Genomic DNA, 18,440 nt, shown 5'->3' with positions numbered 1-18,440 from the left:
GAAAGTCTACACAAAAAAAAGCTTCCATCAGAACTTTATTGTAGGCCCAGATCAATTGTAAAAGACAAACATTATCCCAGCATTACAAGCTTTAAAAAAAAAAAAAAAAAAGGGAAAAAATCATGTCTAGATATACTTAGAGACTGTATTAAAGAGAAAAAATAAAAGGTCTTCAGTTACGTGGCAAAATTTGAGATCCCAGCTGCATCATTCAAGCTTGGCAGTGAGAATATATAACTTTTAGAAAATAAATTCGGTTTTGTAGCTAATCGTCTGAGCATCATGTATAAGATCTGATTGCAAGGATCTAAGATATAATTTAGATTAAACAAAGTATTTCCATTTGCTAAAATAATCCATTTCTTCTAAATAGAGAGCAGAAACAACTGCTGTTACTGTGTATCATTAGCAGCAATTCTAGAAACGAAATCATAAACCACTTTTTTTTTAAAGAAAACTGTTCATATGTGGCAGTTACATTAAAAAATAAACAGCAACAAAAACAAATGGAATCAGTAGATGCTGTACAGAATGTGATATTGAGTATTAATTGTCAAGATATTAACATTGAAACAAGAATTGGATATGACTGTGGGGGTAACTGAGGTTTATATTTCCCAAGGAGTGGTCTGGGCTGGCCTGTACCAGTAATAGCTCTACCCGAAACTCTTGTACTCCAGGTGAGCCTCACCATATGTCTGCTACTGAGAGTGTGTTTACAGCAATACTTAAGAGAAATGTACATGCTGCTGTTGGATAATAGTGATTTTAGATTTAGAAAAAAAAATGCTATCCCTGCTATTGCAAAGGTAGAGAATTTACAGTCTGTGAAAACTACATACTCTTAACTTCTGCTAATTATTTTCATGTTTTGCAAGAAAATAATTCCTCTGCCTCTCCCTCATTTAAGAAGTACCAAAGAAATAATACTCTGGTACCTTTGTTGGACTCCTCCATTTCAACAGGTGAAATTACATTGAACAAAAATACAGATGCCAAAAGTGAATAAATGTGTCTATATGTAAATAAAAGTATACATATCAGTAATGGAGTTAGACATTGCTGTAATGGGAAAATTTAGAAGACTGCTAGATTAAGCCAATTTTAAACTTTAAAACAGAACTGAGCTAGGCGGGCATTCATTAACAACTCACTTTGTGCTAATGGTTAGTTCCTATACAGTCAAATTTTAACATTTGAATCTTAAATTAGCTGTAACTACATCCTACCACAGAGATGATGCTAGGTAGTAAGGACTGATAGCTGAAGTCCTTCATGCCCCTCAGTCTCTGAGGTCAAGATGAGCAAGCTACAGAGCTCTTCCATGAGGACAGCCAAAACTGAAGAGTGACTTTTTTTCCCCACCTCTTTTTGCTTGAGTGTGGTGTTATATTGCTTGCCCAACCAGAAGGAGGTCATCTGTTCCCAGTGGATCGTATCTTGTTTATGGTTTTGCCAGTTGTCCTTCTCGCATGTTCAGCAAGATGCTGATCTGCTCATTTGCCGTCCCATGTGTTCAGTTTGTTCTTTATTCTTGATCTTGCAAATTGTTATTTGTGTTGCTGTTTACATGTTTTCTTATGCTATCTGAGTGCAGCTGTACAAGTTTTTACCTTTGGAGGTCACACTGCTCACATGTTTATGCAAAACACTTATACAGTGGGCCTGCACTAACAAAATACATCTGGTTACAGTATTTTAGTATGCTTGGGTTCAAGGCAAGCTAATATTGTTTCTACTCTGATGAATGCAATTCTCGGGTATAGACATTATGGGCCTCTGTTGAATGTACAGCTGTAAAAGTAGGCTGCTACTGGACAGAGACATATTTGCTGCTTCTAAGAAAAAGTTGTTCTGTGTGGGGGTCTGCATCAATATTATCTGTGAACAGCTGCAGAGCTCCTCTACCAGTTCAGTAGCCACATGTTTTACCCTTAATAAATGAACTGAATAATAGCACAACACAGAAATCAATACTGGAATACCGATTCCTAGTCCTTAATGCCACTGAGTTCATAGAATAGCAGCTCATGGTGGCTGATGATCCTGAGTAAAATAATGATGATACACATGCAACTGGTGAACAAAATACTTTGTCTTCACAAGTAGTGGTAATACTATAGGTAGCACAAGGTTCACCATCCCACGTGCAGAAATTTCATCAGGAATAGGAAGTCTGTCCTACTAAATGCATGTCATTCTTCATATTTAGAGGTTATATCTACCCAAAACATCTCTGTACCCAACAGATCTAACTAACTCTCTGTTGCTTTTGGTCATATACTTGGAGAGGTCTGTTTAATAAATAGTCTTTTTAATATTACTATATTGGGTTGATCTCAAATCTACTGGAAATATTAGGATAGTATTTTTGTCAAGGATAATTTCCTTGAATAGTGTCATATACAGCCCGTTAACTTTTCTGAAGTACTCTCCTGATGATGTGGGTGTAGGACACACTTATAGATCGATTTTCATAGTTGTCTCTGAAACACTTCTCCTAGCTCTTCTGGGAGTGTTTTCTTTGGCTCATTTGGCTGCATTTGTTCAAGGGAACTTCTCCCTAGCTTTACAAATGCCGTTTACCCTGCAGTTAGTGGAATTCATCTGGGTAGGAAAAGAGATACACGTTTGCCATCACTAAAAGGACACTTTTTTTTTTCCTTGAAAAATTATGTTGCAAGTTTCAAATACAGAAATGGCTTTATTGGTTCATTATGAAACCTAACATGCTCAAGAAAACAGTAACAGTGGTTTCTAAGTAGGCAATGGCCTACAATGCCAATAGCATTGCTGCTACAAGCAATATCTGAAGTAAAGTAGATGTTATGTTCCCACAGTAACATTGCAGATCTCACAGAAGTACTTTAGACCTGCTAGCTCATTTCAGTTTCATTCAGAATACATAACATGAATGCCTATGAAACTCTGTGCAGGAGTGCCAACTAATGTCAAAAACTGCCTAAGCTGGCATGACTTGTTTCTCAAACCCCACTTCTAAAGTCAGTGTAGTCCTGACTCCAGAGCTAGTTTTGAAAATACCCTTAGAGCTAGTCTCAGCAACCAGAGTTGCATTATGAAAAATGGTTTATTAATGGCCCAGGGAAAAACAAAAATGTTTATTCGCTAGGATGTTTTTCATCCCTTGTTTCTGCCACAGGGTCTTAGCACTCACAGGTGCACATTTCCAGGGAACAGAAAAAAAGATGGAGAGTTAGTGCAGCAATCATAGGTTTATTAGCCATTTCTGATATTACACATCACTTTAGGTACTCAGAAAAATGATCATTTAGGAAACATGGTGATTAACAGCTGAGGAGTCAGGCTGCTGCTTAATATTCATCTGTATTAAATCAATTCCACTGTACTGCAGTCTGGATCATTAAAATAAAACCCTTTCATCAAAATAGATTTCTGGTGTGTTCAGTAAACCTGGTGCCGAGGGAAGAAGAGATTACCATGCTTCGTTTTGCATCTTCTGAATCTAGCACCAGTCACTAACTGCTTCAGCTCTTACCGGGAATTGGAATAGGCTTAGCCTCTTGGTCAGGACAGTTCTTAATTTGAAGAGTTCAATTGAGGTTACATAAAACGTGAGGACTGAGGAGCTTTTTGCTGTGTGCTGTTATGCTGTTTTATACTTGTAAAGCTGTGTTTTTACTAACAAGCACTTAAAAAGGGGTAAATATATACAAATACAAGTCTCTTGCCTAAGAATTTGAGAAGACTATTGCCTGGTTGAGATTTGAATTTTGTTTTTAAATGCTTTGATCCAGCTGGTAAACAAGTCTTTTCTTTAAGCAAGCTGTTTGTTTGATCCAATGATCTCAAGCTTGAAAAGAAAGCTAGATGTCAAAAGCAAGTGGGATCTAGAGGAATGGCCTGTGAGAAACAAGACCTCAAGGCCTCTGGCCGGGTGCACTCTCCTGGTCAGGATGGGACTTCCACCTACTGACTGTGACGGCAAGTTCAACAACAATATGCCATGAGCCTTTTCCTATACATGACATCTGCAATTATAAAAGTCTCTAGACAAATAATTTTCCTCATGCATTAAAATTATCTGACTGTGCATTGATTATCAAAGGCAAATTTAGAGGACATCTATATTTAATATACTACCAGCACTTTGATTTCTGCCGTTCTGTTTTGTGTTGATTAGACTGCTAAAGCAGGCTGCAGCTTTTTATTAAATTTAGAGAATGTCAGTCAAACAAAAGGTGTTTTATCAGTTTCCTGTGTGAAAGGAACATAAATGGGAACACTGGATTTAAAAGAAAAAAGATGACAAAAAACTGCTCATCTCTAACCATTTGATATCATCTGCAGTTTAGAACTGGAAAATATATATATATATATCAGAAAAAATGAGCACCTTTTACTGCTTTTACCCTAAGCCATAAAATTTTACATACAAATATATAGCAAATTTTGAGTCCTCAGTGAAAATGTTTTAATGCATCTCCACAAGGGTTTAGGTATACTCTATGTTTTGATATGTAAGGTGATATGAATATATCTAACCTTGAATGTGAGCTGCACAGTAAAATATTTCTGATAGCACTGTTGGCTAAAAGGCTTATAATGCTGAGTTATCTTATCATCCCTTATATTCTAATTAAGGTCATTTTCTGATAACAGATTTCATGCCAATAGTGATATTCCAAATGTTCCTAGAGTGAATTCAGAGGAATAAAATTTGCAATGAGCAGGAGGACATTTATGTCACCATTGTCTATGGCTATATTAGCAAGTACTATGGCATAAAAGGAGAAAATCTGTAGAGTGTTATTAAGGAGGATTGGATATCTGTAATATGCTTTATGGGCGAGGAGGTGAGCTGCTTTGGACTAGTTTTACTCGGGTCCCAGAGACTGAGCATGGATTAATTACTGGAGGGCATCAAGTGAGTACTGTATGCACATCTTTCAATGTTGTTTCACCCAAAAGAAATACAGTTCATATGCTCTGAGACTGTTCTGTGAGGCAAGCCAAGGCTCTGTGACCAGGCACAAACAGGTTTGTTTCAAACTGCACCCCGATCCTCACTAAAACGCTAATGTATACATTGCACTATTTTAGTTTATCAAAGAAGACTCAGCTTCAGTTGTTGCTAAGTACAGCATCCAGACTATTTACCCAAACAAAGACTCCATTTGCTTATTTTACTAATTGCCACAAGGTGAATCAGAGAAATCAGCTTTGTAACAAGTATAATCTGGGGGCCGTATTCATAATTATGATGAGAGGCTAGGAAGTTCTTCAATTTTTATTTGCTGGTGCAGCTTCAACTTAGACTGGAAGAAACATCCTATAGTGGCACCTAATCTCTTTGACTCAATGGTTAGAAATGAAATAGGGTAAGCAAAGCAAACCTTCTCTCACCTATCAACCCTCCTTATCGTTCACCAGATCAGGACTGCTGCTTTCATACCTTAGCAATTAAACGGAAAGGGTGAAATTAAAAAGCTAAATAATATTAAATATGAACCTTCTGTACCATTACCTCCTTATCAGACTTGTGAAAATTATAGGTGGAGCCTATAAAATAAATTTGTTATTTTCTAAGAGTTTGTTTTTCAATGTGTGCCACTACTAACAAAATACTTTTGTTTTCAAGGATCATTACTCATCAATATATTTTTTTCCAGATAATTTGCAGGAAAATAGAGCCATTCAGCCCTTATGGGACAAAGTTAAGACTTTAACTCTTGATTCTTCATCCTTCAGGCTACCTTCTTCCATGAACATATGATACAGAAATAAAAACAGATGCTTTCCCTGTAAGGCCCAAGTAGACATTTCTGGGTGATAAGAGCCACTGAGAAATGAGGGGAATAGTGCTTTCCACTGACAAGAAGCAAGAACATAGAGCAGTAGAAAAGGCAGGAATGCATTCAGGCAAACCAGTCATTTTGCCTAGCTTTGTTGTTGATAGGAAATACAGTACCAGGTGTTGATGATTTACTAATCATGTTTCAGTTGTGAAAAATTATATACAATTATCAGGGAAGTGTTCACTATAATTGCAGTGTTAGCTTCATAGTCTTGATGTCTGCCTCAGATATGCTAGATGTAGAGATGAATTTTCACGTCTTTCTACGTTTCGTCAACAGCTCATATAATATGCTTACAGGTATAATGAGCAACCAAGCAACTGGAATAGTTTGAAGATTGCTAATCCAGCATTTCTGGAGATCATACCAGGCTTCAAACTGCAATTAGCAAGCCCTGGATTGGCTTAATTGATTACCATTTCCAGCAGGTTACTTGTACAGTTGCTTTGTTGATATTTTTCTCAATTTCTTTGTTTTCTTTTGGTTGCTTTTTGAATTTCATCCTGGGAAAAAGTGACTTGCAACCATTCATTCACTTGGAATGCCTACTTTAAAGGTGGACAGTTACTGTAGGACTTTGAATTTGTTTTCAGAATTTATTTTTGTAGTATGGTTAGTCATGGTTCATTACTTGCAGCATCTTTATTTTTCTCAGTTTATCCCAGTTTTAAAAGGATTAGTGTTTCTGTGCCACACTGAGACCCTTAGAAAGACCCTGTTAATATGGGTTGACCTTTTAGGGTACTGTTTTGATTGTTGTGACAAACAGGTATCTTTTCTCAAGTATTCATATTATATCTTCCACTGAAAATTAAGAACATAATTCAGTGTTCTTTCTGATACCCTATGGATGGTTGGAGGGCTTGACAATTATTCCCACATTGTATGTAAATATCAGCTTGAGATAGTGGACCAAAGGGTATTTGGAGTGTAGCAGTCATTTAGAGATTCAAGTATGACTTTAAAATAATTTTGAAATGCAATTTCTCATTATGAATAGAAAACCAACTTCCACCTGTAAACACAAGTAATTCTGCTGTTTGGGTGTCTGTTTTACTCTAAAACTTTTAAATAGATATCTAATTGAAGTTACGCGTCTAAGTTGCAGAGAATACTAAACCTCACTAGCTTATCTCTGGTGTTGTGAAGGAATAAAATGGGTGATTAGATGAAGCTCATTCCTAATGCCGATTAAATGAAGGATTACTGATCTCCCTCTCTATTTCTTTATTGTTAATGTCCATTTCTGGGTATATTGGAATTAAGCTCTCCCACTAAGCTCATTAGTAAAGCATGAGAATTTTTGTTTAATATACCAATATGTACAAAGCTGGTTTATTTGTTTAAAGAAATAAGCTGTTTTTGAAAAGTGCAAAATTTATTTTTATTCTGTTAATGACAGATCAGCAGCATTTTGCTGATCTAGAGTTCAGTGTAACTGTGAAATTATTCAGAGAAATGATACATTTTTAATCAGCTACCCAGTCTGCACCATATGAAGTACTGATTTAGCTCCTGCAGTTCCCAATCATTTGAGTAACAGTAAGAGTAACGTCACTGTAAAACGTTTCCAAGGGGAATCCACTTGGATTTTAGCTCTTGGATTTTAGAAATTTTCAGAGTAAAATGCTAGTAGTCATTAAAAACAGAATTTCATTGTAGATTAGGGTGAGATTAGCTGTAGATTAGTTCTCTTCAGAAGGTTTATCTGAGCTATTTTTCTTTATAGTTTGAAAGCAACCACGGTAATTATATTAAATAGTACTAATTTTATGTTTACAAGTTTTCTAAAGAAAGAAATAGAGGGCAAATTTTCCTGTAAACTCCAGATCAGTCTCTATCTAATATGGAAGAGTCTACAATGTCTGCAATGTTAATTGAACAGTATCACCAGAGTGAATGCGGATCACATCGGAGATGGTAGGAAATTTAGCTGAAGTTCTTGATTTATCACTGTACTTTAACTTGCAATAGCTCATTGAAAAAAGAGAAAAGGCTAACATGGATTAATTCTGCACTTGATTACAAGTATAGCTATCGTTAAATACTCTCTATCATGTGTAGGAGAAATTACCATTAAGCCTTGTAATGACTTACCTGGTTGTGTGGAACAGAAACAGTCTAATGATCTGCTGCTATACACTTAACACTTGTATATTACATGGAGGTTTCATCTTTTCAGTTACAAGCTTAGGAGCAGGATACATAAAGTCTAGTGGAAGGAAAGGAGATGGGTAAAGGAGTGGTAGATCCTCTTCCATGTGTATTGTGTGCCCTGCAGCTCACTGCACCAAACAGTTCAGTTCCTCTTCTGTTCTCCTTCACCTTGACACAGAGGTGGAGGGATAGCACCAGAATCACAATTTGCAATTTTTAAGCTGAGAAATTGTCAGCTTCTTCAGCACAGGAACAGGAATTCAAATAAGAAGCCAGCATTTACAGAAAATCTTGAAGACTGTTTTCATGAACAAGAATAGTACTTTAGAAGGACCAGAATGTTAACTTGTTCTTTACTTGTTCCAAACTCTTGGTCTGCTATGACAAATATTTTTACAACTAATAGGAAAATATTTTTTCTACTCGTCAGGTTTTGCCCAGAATCTTTAGCATCATTAGAATTTATAATTTTGTCTGAAATACGCTTAACACTGCATGATTTTTTTTCAGCTTCACATCAGTTTGGTTGTTGAAGTGTGTTTCCTAACAGAAATCATCAAAACTGCAGATGGGTTAGGTCTGCCATTACTCAGGACTTAGGTCCATCTCACTGATCCAGCTGGCAAAAATTCTACCTTGGCACTAATATTTATCACTAAATATCACTGAAGTAGAGAATAATTGTGTGGTTTGGCTGGAGAATTTCTTCTGCTCTCACAGATCTGCTCTGGTAATAAACATCAGGGTATTTCTTGACACGTGAGGTTGTGCCTGATTGGTTCTCTTTGTAGCAATGACACTTGAAGTTCATTGTGACTTGTCAGAAGTTATAGAACTTTATGAAAACTTGAAAAATATTCTATCTGTTCTTTTTCAAAATATGTAAAGAAAGTGACTAACGTTTGATTGGGACCTGGCCCCCTCTCTTCACTTGGTGTCCTAGAGAATAAAGAAAATGTATTTTACTTCTTTTGTATATGTTTGAAACTTTGCTTTTGTTGCTAAATATATTTTCATGAAGACAGGATTTATGTCACATACTTCATTCACTCTTGCTGCCTGTTAGTCTCTGAAAGTCATAATCCTGTGTATCTGAATCCCACACTTCTCCACTGCTAATTGTGATGTGGCAGGCAGAGGATTATGACTTTAAGGGAAGAAGAAGCAGCTGGAAAAGATGACCACTTACAAAACAAAAGTTGTCTTTGCATGAAAACATTTTTTATTTTCCTTTCTATTTGCTTTTTTAAAGATCTCTCAGAGAGAGGACATGATTATAATCTGACGGTTCTTAATACAAAATACTGGCTTTAATACAAAAGAAATTAAACTATTGATTTCCACAGCAAAGCACTAACAAGGGAAAGGGCATGTCCAGCACTTGAATGATATCTTTGCTTGGTTCAGGAGACAGGCTTCTATAACCATCTAAAGCTTCAGACATGGCATGTTAGCCAGAATTTAATGAAATGTATTTCTTATGTCATGTTCCAAATTCATTCAATAATTTCACCCATTTCATCATTCAGCTTTTGTATACATAGAACATAACCATAGGTCAAAGGGACATGAAGAGAAATTCAAGTTTTTAAAACATCCACCTTCATATCTGCCAATCCATTATACTTCCATGAGGAAGTGTTTGGTGCTGTAATATGCCCGGGTTTTATTTTAGTTAGTGAAACCAGGAAAATTCTTTTTCATGTATTTTCTTATCACGTGTATTTATCTAACTGGTGTTGTATAGAGGAAATAAAGGAAGCTGAATTTGGGGCCAACCTTTTCAGGAACATTTGAGTAGAGAGTTTATGTGTAAATTACTCAGGTCAAAGTTGAGTGTAAGAAAACCACAAATGCCTCTTTCTGTCCAAATATAGCCACTATATACTTGTCCAAGCACTTGCTTTACCCTGATATTAAATCAGCGTATATATTAGTTAAAAAAATAGAGACAACGCATGAATTTCAACTAACACTACCTCCTCCAGGGACCTATAGCTGGTGTCCCTAGAAATATCTTCTTTATTCCGCATTTCAATGAAGTTTAGGATGATTTTTGCTGTCCACTTCCCAGTGCTGCTCAAATAATGAGCTTAGACACCTAGATATAGTCTACTTTATCCAAAAAGGAGGGGATTTTCAAGTTGGCAGGCAAGTATTAGTAAGTATTGATAACAGGAGGTAAAAGGAAAGAGTAAATGTTTGCTGTGTGCAATAGCTGTTAGTAACTTAGACCTCCCCTTCTTTTCTTCCTTCCTTTCCTATAAAAGAAATGCAAAATATTGTCTTCCTCTTCAAATCCAAGAAGTTGGAGGTCTCCTTCTCTCTTTTGAGGAGAGGGACAGAAAGAAGAATGGTAAAAAAGCTTGTCTGGAAAGTCTTTTTATTAGTGACAATTAACTGCCTTCCATTCCACATGCAGAGAATTACAATACAAAAAAAGAGGAGGCAGAATGGGATGAACTATAAAATGTACAATGCAGAATTTGGAGAGGTCTGACAGTAATGTCAGCAAATTGGTGTAAGTTATAGTGTTTTGCTTTAGTTTATAGGCTCAGAGCTGAATTCACATCTTGCCAGTGATGAATCTGGCAAAAGGACTAAGGAATTAGGCACAGTGGCTGCTTCTGGCTGTCAACAGCCTATTTCAGCAGTAAGAAATACATGGAGCATGAAAAATGACCCAACAGGACAGGAACCAGGAATCTGCCTGGCATGGTCCCTATGCAGAAACCTTACGGGATGGCAGTGAGCCAGCTGTGCTGGCCATTCTAAGACGCTAAAGATTTTGTGAGATTTTTAGGAGATTCAATTTGGATCAAGCCCAGAGGACCCAGTTCTCTTTCACACTCACTTTGGGTTATAATTTTTGTTATTTCTATTGTAATTTTTAAGTAGAAAAATTAATTAATGGAGACTGGTTAAATAAGTGATTATAGCATATGATATAGCTTTATAGTACGAAAGATTTATATTTTTTTTCTTTATTCTAGACCTCATCACAAACTCAATTCAGTCCTCATCACAAACTCTAACATTTTGTTCCTGAGCACTTAGGTTGCATTCTGGACTCTTAATTTTGGCAGTTGGGAAGGCCAGCAATTCCTGGTACACCACACCCAGCAGTGACATACCTCACCTGTGAACTCAGCCTGTACGCTGAAAGTTGTCAGCTTTTAAATATCATTAGCAAGAGCTTGACATCATTTGTGAATGTTTACAAACCACTGTATATTATCTCCTTGCAAAAAGACCCAGAATTCTGTTTGCATTGTTAAAATGCCTAAAGAATGGGGCTCTTGTCCAACAATATGGTTCTCAAGACTGTTGGAAAAAAAAAAGAAAAAAAAAAGGAAAGAAAAACATGAGAAATGCAGATAAGGTTCCCACAAATATTCATTTTCCTCTGTTTTGCTGGTGGGAAAGTGCTAGGCCCTCCAGTGCTTCCCTTAGCCTTTCCTAAACCCAGGCAAGATTCTCTTTCAGTTTAAATTCCAGCATGTCTTGTTCCTTGTTTATTTTTCCCCATCATTTCACAACAATGCTTTTGTCAGATGGAAATGACTCCAACAAAAAGCCAGGTGCATGCACTGGCAGCTTCCCTGCTAAAAGGGATTTCGTCAGATGTTCCTTCCACCTGTGAACTGGCTGCCTGTTTTCAGCCAGCTCCTGTGAATGCAATTATTATGCTCTATTTCAAAAAGCTGAAACAAGTACAAGTTGGTTCTGTCAACAACAACAAAAAAAAGGCTACAATTACAATTTCTCTCCATTTCTTGGGCCTCATTATCAATGAAATAATTTCTCTGACTAGTAGTTTCGTTATGAGTTTGAGCACATATCCTGATCTGAATTTCCATAATGTTACTTCAGATTTACACCACAGTAATTGCAATCTGTCTCTCTTCTGCACGCTTTAAATGATAAACAGATATTTATATTCACATCTTTAATTCTGTTCCCAAACAGTAAAATCCTGTCTTTCTCTGTGAAGGGATGAGTCAGGCAGTAATGAGAGACTGCGTTGTATGCATGGCTTCATGTAGAGCTCTGCTACCTGGAGGGAAGGCTGCTGATATCAAGCAACGGTGGCCTCCCTGGGTCTGTAAGATTCTTGGGCTTTGAGACACCCCCTTCCTCTATGAGGAGCAAACCCATTTTCTCAAAAGGACAAATCAAAGCAAGATTTATTCTTTTCTGTGAGTTTTCTAGACTGACATGAAGAGGCCCATTAAGCAGCATGAAAATTTCAAAATGAAATAAATTGCTATCCTAAAATAAAATAAAAAAAAAAGAGAGAAATGTGAGACAGATTCCCCATTAATGGACTGAAGCACAAAACTTCACATATAGTAACAATGCAAACAGCATAGCGCTCTTTGTTGCTGATCAAAAGCACTTGGGTAGAAGCAGCAGTCTTCACACAAGTGTACTCCAAGACAGATTTGTGGGAGATACAAACTGAGAGCAGAAAAAAAGCAGCAGCCCAGCATGAGCAAGGCAAACTTGCAGCTGAAGCGCTAGGCACACTGCCTAGGGCTAGGCTTTTCTGATGGCTGGTTGCCCAGCCCTGCACACAGAAAGATGGAGTCCTGATGTTACACGGATTCCCAAGATGAAAAGCCAAGGGGGACCAGAGCGTTCACCAAGTAGCCTGGTATGGACTGTATGTCCTTGATTTAAATCCTGTTCAAGTTAGAGCATAACAGAAACAAATGGCCGGTCTTGCTTATAGGCCTTCCAGTCGTAATATAATGACCACCACAATGTTTCATGTGTTCTGTGAGCCTGTTTTCCACAATCTAGGTAATATGCAACTTGCCTAGTTATTGTAGTCTCAGCTTCACATTTCAGCTATAAATATATTCTGGTTAATAAACAGTTGATCAGCTTCTATATTTTCCCAAATATTACCCATGTTAGTATTTGTAAACTGACCACACCTGTTTTTTCTGGGGAGGAATAAGTTAAATGTATTCAGGTCTCTGTCTTTCATTGAAAGTCATGGTTTCCAGTTCTCTGATTGTTCCCATGATGGTACCTTGAAGCCTTTCTCTACAGAAATATCTATGCCTGTTCTGTGAACTATTTCTGTATTCGACCAACAATATGGTTCAGACTTGCTGAAGAGTCATTGGTAAATATTTTCAAAGGTGTAAGGCCATGACCACAATATGGTCATGAATGGTCTTTTTTTTATCATAGCATTTTCATGCTATTAATCAATTTGTCATAAAGACTGTGCTGTTCTAATTTGTAATCAAACTATGGCCTGAAATGGACTCAACCTTTTAAAGATCTTGATGTCTTCTATACATAAAGAGTTTGGAAAGTATTTTTTTTTATTACTCTATATTTGTAGCATTGTCATATTATTCAAATACTTTTGAAAATTGAGAGCATGCTGTTCACAAGTACATTTCGATCTTATAGTTTGATTGCAGAAAAATAACAGAAGTGTTTTACATAGAGAAAAGCAATATTTTTTTTCCTCTCCTTTCAGTTTCTTATGTCTTTGATTGTTAATGGTGTAGAGGGCTGTCCTGAGGTAATTGTACAATAGCAATACATGTGGGTAAGCCAGGATGAAAAAATGGAGTAATTCCAGATATAATAGCTATAGTCAGTAGAACAGGAAAACATGAAAACAAACACACTTCCAAAATGCCTGAGTCTGTTTTGCATGATGTACCTCATGACAGTGGATATGCTATTTGGTCATGAGTCAGTGCAAATGCTATGATTAGAATTTTAGGCTTATCGGTAACTAAAAGTGTATTATTTATTTATTTTTAATGTAGGATGTCCTATCTGATACCTCTTGTCTAGTGCATAAGAACATGTGAACAGCACTAATAGGAAACAGCTTACTGACCTAGAAGTAACATGGATTGCTTATAATTGTGCCATTTGGTTAACAGTTAGAGCATTCTTCCCTGTTCTGACATAAGAAAAAATTGCTTAACCCTATGTTCATCGCTTTCATCATATTTTTTTAAAGACAGGACAGACTCATTTAATTTTATCTCAGAAATAATATGATGCAACATTCAGAATTTGTTTTAAAGCTCACTGCAGTCCTTTTTAAAGGTAACTTTCACATATTTGTGGAGGTATTATGTCCATCTGGTTGGCTGAGCATGTTCACAGATTAAAAAGGTTTTCTTTCCAGCTAGAAAAATTAAACATTAAAACCATTGCTGTCAGCAGCTCAGTCAAAAGTGACTCATCCTTACAGTAGAAAGGAGAAGCAATATCAGAACTAACAAACCAGGGACTGAGCTTTTGGGATATTTAATGGTCAAGGCATATCTATAATCTGACTCAGATTTCTGACAATATGTTTGTTGTTCATAAGTATTTGTCCAGTAATTTACATGAAAAAATGTCAGACTGTGGGGCATTTGTGAACTGTTCACGTTGTTTGCTATGCAATTGGTTATTTTGTCCATCTGGCTGAATGACTGAAACATTTCAAACAGTAAAGAAGAAGCAGCAAATGGCACACATCCCAATCTGAATATGCAGATGAAACAATGTCTAAATGCACTAAACTTTTGGAAAATTCTGACATTTCTGTAAGTGCTTGGTAACCCATCTTCATCCTTTCATATATTGAGAAATATGACAGTAAGATAGTGCCCAATTTGTTTATTTTACTTGGTAGAAGTAAGAATTGCATGGATTCCTATCAAATTGCCAATTAACGATAACTTGAAATTCTGTGTGAAAAGTGATGGGAAACCTTCCACTCACTGCAAGGGAAGTAGGGTTTATTTTCTGAAGTACTCAGCCACAATAGGCAGAATGTGGAAAAACACGCTGAACTGCATTGTGCTTCTATTCAGTGCTACTTCTTGAGCGTATGAAGCAGAAAAAGAGTATCACTTTTGTTTTTTTAATACATTATGTCAAGACTGGTGATGTTTACGCTGAAGGTATTTTTCTCATAGGAGGATTTTATAAGAAGAAAAAATGATAGTACTTGGAAAATAAAAATAACATCAGCTTTTTTGTGAAAATATAATTTGTGCTGCACAGCATCTTGCATGCACCTACTTCTTAAAGGTAAAAAAGTAATCCAAGCTTAAAATCATTATAATTTATGATAAGTTTTTCCTTTTGTTGGTTTCTGTTTGTAGTGAAACTAGCTTACATATTTTTGTTATGTATTCTAATTGGGTTAGCTGATACAGATTGATCTTTTTGTCGCTTCTTTTCTTAAACAATAAATAAATAATTAAATGCACAAATAAATAAAAGAAACAAGGAGAGAAAGCAAGTTTGGCAACATTTTACAGTTCTTATTAGTTATTAAGGCAGATCCTGGACTTCGGCTGAGTTACAGTCAGGTCACCACTCTGTAGTTGCACAGATTTAGTCCAACTGAGCATCTGCTGTGTACTGGCAAAAAACACAATCAAAAACAGGTTTTTACCTCCTGAAGCATGTTTTGAAGATGTCTACAATCTGTTAGGAATCCTCTGTACAATATAAATCCTTATGCATTGTACCAACAGTAATTTGATATTAATCCACTAATAATTTTCTGAGTGTCAAAAATGTACACACTGACCAATTTATAGACTGCTACTTTTTTTCAATTTGAATAGGTTGAATTATCATCAGTATCTTTTTTTGTGAAGATATTTGAAATATATCTTCAGATTTGTTTTAGATGTGAAGATATTTGAAATATATCTTCAGATTTGTTTTAGAAGATAGTTAAATTGCGTAAGCTGCATGACATTTTTAGGAAGATGTGTTATTTTTTCTTAGACCAGCTTAGACCAGACACTGTGCCTGTTTACAGACCTCACATCTTCATGGTTACAGCATCACCGCTGCTAAAAGGAGAGACTCAGTGAAACAGTAGACAACTGTAGGGCACCCACATCTCATCTCAAGTTTCTGGCCTTTGTTAAAGGGGTGGAAGTATTGACAGTGATACTTTGCATCTCTCCATGTGTAGCTGCACGTAAAATGCTTGATATCTTTCAACAGTTAATTCTGTTTAAAAAAAGCCTCTCAAAGAGTGGATAGGTTCCATTAACTGAATGCTATAAATGGGAAATTCAAAGAAAAGTGATTAAAGTCAATAGCATGCAATAGCACAGATTCTCTAATGTTGTCTGGATTCGAAGTGCTGGTAAAGGTGCTTTGAAGCTGATTGTTGAAATAAATACATAGGGTCATGACCTTGCCCCTTCTAAGTACCTTATCACCAGCCCTCTAGAACAGTTAGCCGAGGGGCAACTTTCCCAAGCAAGGAGAAAAGCACAATGGAGCCATTTCAAATGCGACCTCACATGAGAAAATCCACACTCAATCTATATTTAATACTTTGAATTACTCAGCTACAACAACCAAAGGATATCACCATAAGTTTATCTGTATGAACAAAAATCTGATTTTTGAGTCCTGTCATCTCTAGATAGCTAGGACTCTCAAACCACCACCACCATCCTCCACCCCATCACTCTCCTCCTAAACACCACCCACCCCCCCAAAAAAAAAAAAAAAAAAAAAGAACAAAGAAGAGATCTGTCAGTAGTCAGTAGAAGATGTTTATCTCAGGAATTAATCATTAGCAAATATGTTTATTTTTGTCTTTCAGTTCATAGAATCATAGAATATCCCGAGTTGGAAGGGACCCATAAGGATCACCAAGTCCAACTCCTGGCACCGCACAGGTCTACCCAAAAGTTTAGACCGTGTGACTAAGTGCACAGTCCAATCTCTTCTTAAATTCAGACAGGCTTGGTGCAGTGACTACTTCATTGGGGAGCCTGTTCCAGTGTGCAACCACCCTCTCGGTGAAGAACCTCTTCCTGATGTCCAGCCTAAACTTCCCCTGCCTCAGCTTAACACCATTCCCGCGAGTCCTATCAGTGGTGATAACGGAGAGTAGGTCGCCTGCCTCTCCACTCCCCCTCGCGAGGAAGTTGTAGACTGCAATGAGATCCCCCCTCAGCCTCCTCTTCTCTAGGCTGAACAGGCCAAGTGACCTCAGCTGCTCCTCGTATGTCTTCCCCTCTAGGCCCTTCACCATCTTCGTCGCCCTCCTCTGGACACTCTCCAACAGTTTAATGTCCTTTTTGTACTGTGGTGCCAAGCACTGCACACATTACTCGTGGTGAGGCCGCACCAGCGCAGAGTAGGGTGGGACAATCACTTCCCTCGACTGACTAGCAATGCCATGCTTGATGCATCCCAGGATACGGTTGGCCCTCCTGGCTGCCAGGGCACACTGCTGGCTCATATTCAACTTGCTGTCAACCACAACCCCCAGATCCCTCTCTGCGGGGCTGCTCTCCAGCGTCTCATCACCCAGTCTGTACGTATAGCCAGGGTTGCCCCGTCGCAGGTGCAGGACCCGGCGCTTGCTTTTGTTAAACTTTATGTGGTTGGTGATCGCCCAGCTCTCCAGTTCTTTTTATGTACCTGGCATTTCTCAACAAAGAGAGCATGACTTCTTCTATTTATAATTTCTTGGGAAAAAAATAAAAATACAGAGATAATCCTTGTCCTGCAGTTTGTTTGTACAGAGATCAGTCAAACATTTGAAATTTAAGCAGTGTTCACTGGACCTGTATCAGAAGGTCACAGCATGTGTTTCTGTTTGCAGTTTGGATGTATATAATTACTGGAACTAGGTTTCTGGAACAAATGCTTGTAACTGTATATTAAATTTCCCTTAAATTTTCTAAATATTTTACAGCATTTGCATAATTTTTTTTCAGTTTCCATAGCAAACAAGGTAAATATTAATGTATTCATAGGTAAACTATATAAAGTTTGGAGATACTGGTTAGTCATTAATTTTTATAAATACATGTAACACCTGTGTTACTCATGATATTCAGTCAGTTCTGGTAAGGGAGAATATGCATTTCATTTATATACTAGCTGTGTATTAGCTGAATTATTTGGACACAAATCAATCACAGCAATGCTGGTTGCACAAACCACAGATGGTCAGTTATTTCTACTTTGACCAAAAATCACCCTGATTTCCTTCTTATTTGTTAAAAGGCCAGCCAAGCATCATCAGTCCTGTCTTGTAGGTGATTCTTTATGTTTTCTGCGAGGTTGGGAGCACCAAGTGACTACTTTGACCTTTCCCCTGTTATGATTACTGCACATTTTCTGTCAATAGATGATACCTGTCAGTTTCCAGAGTGAATAGTGCTTTACAAATGAAAGGAGTGAGAGGTATTGATATTTGTGCATGGACCATTTGATGGTGTATGAGGATGAGCCATACTTTCCAGGAAAAGCAAAATTGAATCCTGTCTCTGATGGTATTTATTTGACATGTGGCATGAAAGAGTGTCCTGGAAGAATAAAGGGTAACCAAATGAAATGACTATACTTCATTTGATGATCACCACAATAATAATTTCAGCTGCCTCAGACCATAATGTAAATGTTTTGGACTTTTTT

Source organism: Cygnus olor, chromosome 5 (assembly GCF_009769625.2).
Source record: "Cygnus olor isolate bCygOlo1 chromosome 5, bCygOlo1.pri.v2, whole genome shotgun sequence".
Lineage (NCBI taxonomy): Eukaryota > Metazoa > Chordata > Aves > Anseriformes > Anatidae > Cygnus > Cygnus olor.
This window is presented reverse-complemented; position numbering follows the sequence as displayed.